General features: G+C 35.4%; 2 long non-coding RNA genes across 3 annotated transcripts; both read right to left on the reverse strand.

Annotated features, from left to right (window-relative positions):
* Positions 1-755: 755 nt before the first annotated feature.
* On the reverse strand, positions 756-6,224 carry LOC122147105. 2 transcript variants are annotated; one of them, XR_006161422.1, is made up of 4 exons: positions 6,198-6,224; positions 1,585-1,691; positions 1,458-1,483; positions 756-1,325 (listed from the first exon to the last, which is right to left on the reverse strand). It is a non-coding gene; the product is annotated as an uncharacterized LOC122147105 (long non-coding RNA). The 2 variants fall into 2 exon arrangements; XR_006161421.1 differs by lacking the exon at positions 6,198-6,224 and having other exon boundaries at positions 1,585-1,986.
* On the reverse strand, positions 4,203-5,691 carry LOC109053358. The gene is made up of 3 exons (XR_006161423.1): positions 5,218-5,691; positions 5,013-5,119; positions 4,203-4,894 (listed from the first exon to the last, which is right to left on the reverse strand). It is a non-coding gene; the product is annotated as an uncharacterized LOC109053358 (long non-coding RNA).
* Positions 6,225-6,743: the final 519 nt, after the last annotated feature.

Below are 6,743 nucleotides of genomic sequence, written 5' to 3' on the forward strand. Positions count from 1 at the left end.
ATTTTGAAATTTTGCGAGCCCTGATCTTTGTTTAGATCATGATTAAAATACAGTAGTTGCCTATAACTGAATGGAAAGAGCACTGGCAAAGGCTTATGTTTATATGAAGAGGTTTATTTTATTTGTGTTATTTATTTAATTTGGGGTTTATTTTAAAATGTCACATTTCAGTTTCACAAAGAAACATTCAAGGGGTCCTATTATGCTCTTTTACAAAGTCTTGATTTTGTTTTGAAGGTGTGCTTGAACAGGCTCTCATACTAGGTTGTTTGAAAAACACATTATTTTTCACATATTTTACATTATTACAACACCTCTCTTCAAATGAAGGGCCGCCTTCTGAAATATGAAATGTGCTGTTGAATGGTTAGCTGGGCCAATGTGTGTTGTGACTGGCACCTCTCGGCAGGTTGGGAAATGTCATGCCCCTTACCATAACCGCCTGCAAGCTTCAGTGTAAATATTGTATCAAATCAATTTGAGCGCGATTTAAACCTGGATGATTGTAACCACTAATTTCGTCTGCCTTGGGAAAACAAATGTGTCTGCGACATAGTGATAACACTCGTTGCCTTCTCTAGTGCAGCTCAACCAGGTCTCGTCCCATTCGTCGGTTTTTGTGATACCACAAATCCCAGAAAATATGCATTGTAATCCAAACGAGTCATTCATTGTAGTTTTTGAAGTTATTTCTGTTAAATAAAATATTTCCTTTTAAAGTGGACTTTGAGCTTTGTAACTTTGCAGATCTTTTTAATGCGCAAACAGCAACATTACAGACTAACTAAAGTTGAAAAAGTGAGAAAGTATAATAGGACCCCTTTCAGCATTTTGTCCAGGCAATAATGAAAGGACATCTTTTCATTTATAATTTGTTCTAAATCTAATTTTGTAAAAAAAAGAAAAAAAAAGAAAATCGTATTGTGAAATCAGTATCATGAATCATATTGCATTGTGATTTGAGTGAATCATTACATCCCTAGTTAGTTCAGTTTGTCAATGGAAAACACATGGTAGTGTGCAGAGCTCTTACAGTAAGTGAGAAGTTTGGTACATTTGGAAGCTGTCCAGCAACACGGTATTGTCACGGAAACAGCAGCTTCGTCAAACCCTCTCACCAGTCCAGCAAGATCCCAATCACCTGAGTTCTAATTATCCGCATCTGTCACCGCCCCATCAAGACCAATACATATTCACTTCCAATTCTCATTCACTTTGTCTGGATTCGAAGTCTCAACAGGACTCCATCACCTGCTGCTAGACTTACTTTAGGGATCTTTTTCTCATCATCATCTTCATCCTGAGAATCCCCTTTGATGGTCCTGCTAAGGAAACGGAAAGAACTGTTAATGCTACGGAGCTAAACCTACAAGTCTATATATAGATCTGTGCTTACCGCTTTCCCGCCTTTGCTTCTCATTGTAAAGATCTGTGAATAAACACATCTTGAACCTTACCTGTTCATCTCTCTTGTGGTCTCCTTCTGTATTGTGACAGGTATAAGCTGAATGTCAGTTATCATTAAAATAAATGGGTTTTTAAAAGGATAAACCACTCAAAGAATAATAATGATAATTTACTCACCCTCACATCACACTTGTATCACGGTTGCCTTCTATGGCGAAACGAAGAACAAGGAGACGTGGGCTGAACTCAAAGTAAACAGTCTTTATTAATCCAACACGGGGTAACTAAAAGCAGACAAAGGCACATAGGAGACACAACATTGACATTCAATATCAGACGCTAGACTGGAAACAATACAGGGCTTAAGTAATAGGGAGTAAATTAAACACAGGTGGAGACTTATGAACTAATAATGAAACAATGGAGGACAGGAACAGAAACAACTAAATAAAGGCATAAGGAAACAAAAGGGTGAACTATGACATGGGCACTGGGCAGCACATAGACGAAAAACAACAACATAATGGGAACATAAGTCTGACAACCTACAGGTGCTGGTCATATAATTAGAATATCATCAAAAAGTTGATTTATTTCACTAATTCCATTCAAAAAGTGAAACTTGTATATTATATTTATTCATCAAAAAGTGAAACTTGTATATTATATTTATTCATTACACACAGACTGATATATTTCAAATGTTTATTTATTTTAATTTTGATGTTTATAACTGAAGACTAAGGAAAATCCCAAATTCAGTATCTCAGAAAATTAGAATATTGTGAAAAGGTTCAATATTGAAGACACCTGGTGCCACACTCTAATCAGTTTATTAACTCAAAACACCTGCAAAGCCTTTAAATGGTCTCTCAGTCTAGTTCTGTAGGCTACACAATCATGGGGAAGACTGCTGAATTGACAGTTGTCCAAAAGATGACCATTGACACCTTGCACAAGGAAGGCAAGACACAAAAGGTCATTGCAAAAGAGGCTGGCTGTTCACAGAGCTCTGTGTCCAAGCACATTAATAGAGAGGCGAAGGGAAGGAAAAGATATGATAGAAAAAAGTGTACAAGCAATAGGGATAACCGCACCCTGGAGAGGATTGTGAAACAAAACCCATTCAAAAATGTGGGGGAGACTCACAAAGAGTGGACTGCAGCTGGAGTCAGTGCTTCAAGAACCACTACACAAAGACGTATGCAAGACATGGGTTTCAGCTGTCGCATTCCTTGTGTCAAGCCACTCTTGAACAACAGACAGCGTCAGAAGTGTCTTGCTTCAAAAAGGACTGGACTCCTGCTGAGTAGTCCAAAGTTATGTGCTCTGATGAAAGTAAATTTTGCATTTCCTTTGTATACCAGGGTCCCAGAGTCTGGAGGAAGAGAGGAGAGGCACAAAATCCAAATTTCTTGAGGTCCAGTGTAAAGTTTCCACAGTCAGTGATGGTTTGCGGTGGCATGTCATCCGCTGGTGTTGGTCCACTGTGTTTTCTGAGGTCCAAGGTCAACACAGCCGTATACCAGGAAGTTTTAGAGCACTTCATGCTTCCTGCTGCTGACCAACTTTATGGAGATGCAGATTTCATTTTCCAACAGGACTTGGCACCTGCACACAGTGCCAAAGCTTCCAGTACCTGGTTTAAGGACCATGGTATCCCTGTTCTTAATTGGCCAGCAAACTCGCCTGACCTTAAGCCCATAGAAAATCTATGGGGTATTGGGAAGAGGCAGAGGCGTGTCTACGTGGTGGCCAGGGGTGGCACCGGCCCCCCCTGAAATTTGGCTGGCCACCCCAGGTGCCCCCCCCCAACCCCCCTAGATGTCTTGCGATAGACTTGTTTTTAATAAATTTCTAACTGCATCTGGCAGTGGCGGATCCTGGCATGTGTAGCTGCCTAGGGCCGCTTTCTTCTCCTCTTTATACTTAATTTTAGGCGGTTTCTATAGCGTGATATTTGACAGATATCGAGAGCGCATAATGTTACGTTATCCATGTAATGCGCGAGCACGAATCTCCACTCGCAAGTGGATTTCCTTCATTCACACAAAACTGGATGTGTGCTTTTAAATATACATTGTTTTTTTATGAATTGGCTCTGCTTTTGCTCAGAGATTACTTGTATGCTCAAACGTTCTTGCATCACTGAAGACTAGAAGCACCTTTTTTCTAATTCAGATGAGGAGTAGGCTTATCTCATGTTAACTCATGTGTGGCTGAAAAACAAAGTTCTACATTTTAAATGGATCATAGACTAGAAAGCTTCTGCTCATTACCACTAAAAAAAGCTGTCACTCTTTGTTTAGTGAGTGTATACGATTGTGATTGTATAGTATATGGGTTTAAAGTTTGTGCCCATTATTATCCACTGTATGGACATTTAAAAAGTTATAGAAGAGATTTCTAATTTTTTTTTTTAATGTATTCATTTTTTCTTCTGGGACATTTAAAGTGAAGTCATTATGTACATTAACAACGATTTAGAACAAATATAATGGTTGCCAACTTTGGCTCCCTGGCTGAAGTTAGATTTTTGGGCTGAATCAATCATACACCTCAATTTGAGGTTTTAAGGATCCAACAATTAATTTCTAACTAAATAGCCTGATACACAAAATTATAGTCAGATTTTTTAATGGATCAGTTTAAAGGAAAGGTTTGTGTTTTATGTTGCGTATAATATTTGACACATAAGTGTTTTATAGCTCATATAATATAACAATGAGAATATGGATAGTGAAGGAGGAGCAAAACCTTTATTCAGAGTCCCAAAAATATGCAGTTTGGTGCACTTGCTGATATTTATATGGTCAAAAGAGTAAGAAGAATTTCTGATAGTTTGTAATACAATACAAGTCTTTTTAACACAGCAGACTACTAACATAAAATGCATATAAATATCAGTTATCTCTCTGCATTTCACAATAATACGTTTGCAAGATGTTATATAATGCTTAACTTTGATCAAAACTCTGAAGTCTTTATTGTGAGGACCAAAACATAATACAAAGCAATATGATAATTTATCATTTGAAACTCACATATTAACATGATTTTTCTAAAAAAAAAATAATAATAATAATAATAATTATGTATAATCAAGTAAACCTAAGTTGCTTCAGTCTAGTAAATGTTAGAATGTTATAACATTTACTTCATAAAAATTAAGGTGGACATTTTAGAATGATACAAAAAGGTCTTTCACTTGCTAAAAAAATATGAACTTAATCAGAAGACATAATCAAGTGGACAACACAAGGCATGTAGTAGATCGTGTGCAACAGGTTTTTCAGCAAAGTTCTGATCATGCTGATCATTTAGAGGTCTTATAAATTCACATTTCAAAACTGATACAGGCTTTATAGGGTAAATGTAATCATATTACTGCAATATGCCCAAATACTTAATGCTTAATTAATGCTTAATGTTGTACACAATTTCTAATGGCAATTGTGCATATATGTTGTCCATCTGGTAGGGAAACCTATTCATTTAAAAAAAAAAAAAAAAAAAAAACTTTTTAACAAGTGAAGGTTTGGTATTACTGTTCTTCGTAGTTCGGAAACTCTTCAAAGACAAATATATGATGACGTTAAAATAACCTGACATGCACGTCTTCTGGAAATCCTGCAGAATTGAAATTGAAACTGAAGAAAGATTGAAGCATCCTTCAAGATGCTTTCCATTTTCATTCAAATTTTGCAGTTTGCTGTTTCAATACATAAAAAGAAACAAACAAACAACAAAAACACAATAGCGTCAATTATGAGTTCTATTAACAACCTGAAAATAGGTAATTTTTCTTACCTGAAGAAAAATTCAGGTCACTTTCCATGGTCCATTCAAATTTTTTGCAATTGCAATTTGTTGTTTCAATACCAAAAAAAAAAAAAAAAAAGGTTAATTATGAATTTTAAAAACAAACTAAAAAAAAGTACTTTTATTTACCTAAAATTGAAAATCATCCTTAGAAAGATCCAGGCTGCCTTGCCCCTTCATTCAGATGTTGCAGTTTGTTTCAATACAAAACACACACACACACACACAAAACAATGTAGTTAATTATGAGTTCTGTTAACAACTTAAAAAACAGGTACTTTTTCTTACCTAAAATTGAAAATCATCCTTAGAAAGATTCAGGCTGCTTTCCACCTTCATTCAGATGTTGCAGTTTGTTTCAATACAAAACACACACACACACAAAACAATATAGTTAATTATGAGTTCTGTTAACAACTTAAAAAACAGGTACTTTTTCTTACCTGAAATTGAAAATCATCCCAAGAAAGATTCAGGCTGCTTTCCACCTTCATTCAGATGTTGCAGTTTGTTTGTTTTGTTTTAATACAAAACACACACACACACACACACACACAACCACACAACAATATAGTTAATTATGAATACTATTAACAATTTAAAAAAATAGGTACTTTTTCTTACCTGAAATTGAAAATCATCCCAAGAAAGATTCGGGCTCCTTTCCATGTTCAAATTTGCAGTTTGTAGTTTTAATATAAAATTTTTTAAATAAAAACAATAGTGTTAATTTTAAGTTTTATACTAACAACCTATTTTTCTCAAGAAAGATTCAGGCATCTTTTAACCTTTATTCAAAAGTTGTAGTTTGTTGTTTAAACAGAAGAAAACAGTTAACGAGTTAATTCAAGATATAATAACACCAATAATTTGAGTATAAATACTTCTTGGACAATCAAATGTTTTTGAAGTAGGTTTCTGTATGTTTTCTCTTTTCTCTCTTATCAGCTTTAGAAGACCTTACTTACCTCTGTAGCGACTTCTATCGTTCTATCAGGAGTTCTACAGACATAAGAGTGGTCTGTGACACCATAGATTAATAATCATTTGGTCCTTTCTACTGAGAAGGCAACAAAGGGCAGCTGCAGCAAGCTCCAATTTGTTGTCATGACAACAAGATTCTTTGCAGCTGATTGGCTGAAAGACGGCCTACTATGTTAAGAAATAAACTTGAAATGGCAAAGCAACTTTTTTTCTGCAAACGATACCAGATACAAGTTTTGAAAGGCACTGAGGATAAAAAGCCAGTAAGCCTAAACAACTGAAAATGGTATACAGTTATATGTTTGTCAAAATGTATTCCTCAAAAAAGTCGATAGATGGCAATATTAACTGTGTGGTGTCACCCATTGATAGCATGGTCTTTAAGGGGTCATATTATGTTTTTTTTAAAGATTATTATTTTGTGAATTTGGTGTAGCAGAATATGTTGACATGCTTTAATGTTCAAAAAACACATTATATTTCAAATACTGTACATTATTGTAGTTCCTCTATGCCCGCCTCTCTCAAAC

This window comes from Cyprinus carpio, chromosome A12, assembly GCF_018340385.1.
Source record: "Cyprinus carpio isolate SPL01 chromosome A12, ASM1834038v1, whole genome shotgun sequence".
In the NCBI taxonomy this organism is placed as follows: Eukaryota; Metazoa; Chordata; class Actinopteri; order Cypriniformes; family Cyprinidae; genus Cyprinus; species Cyprinus carpio.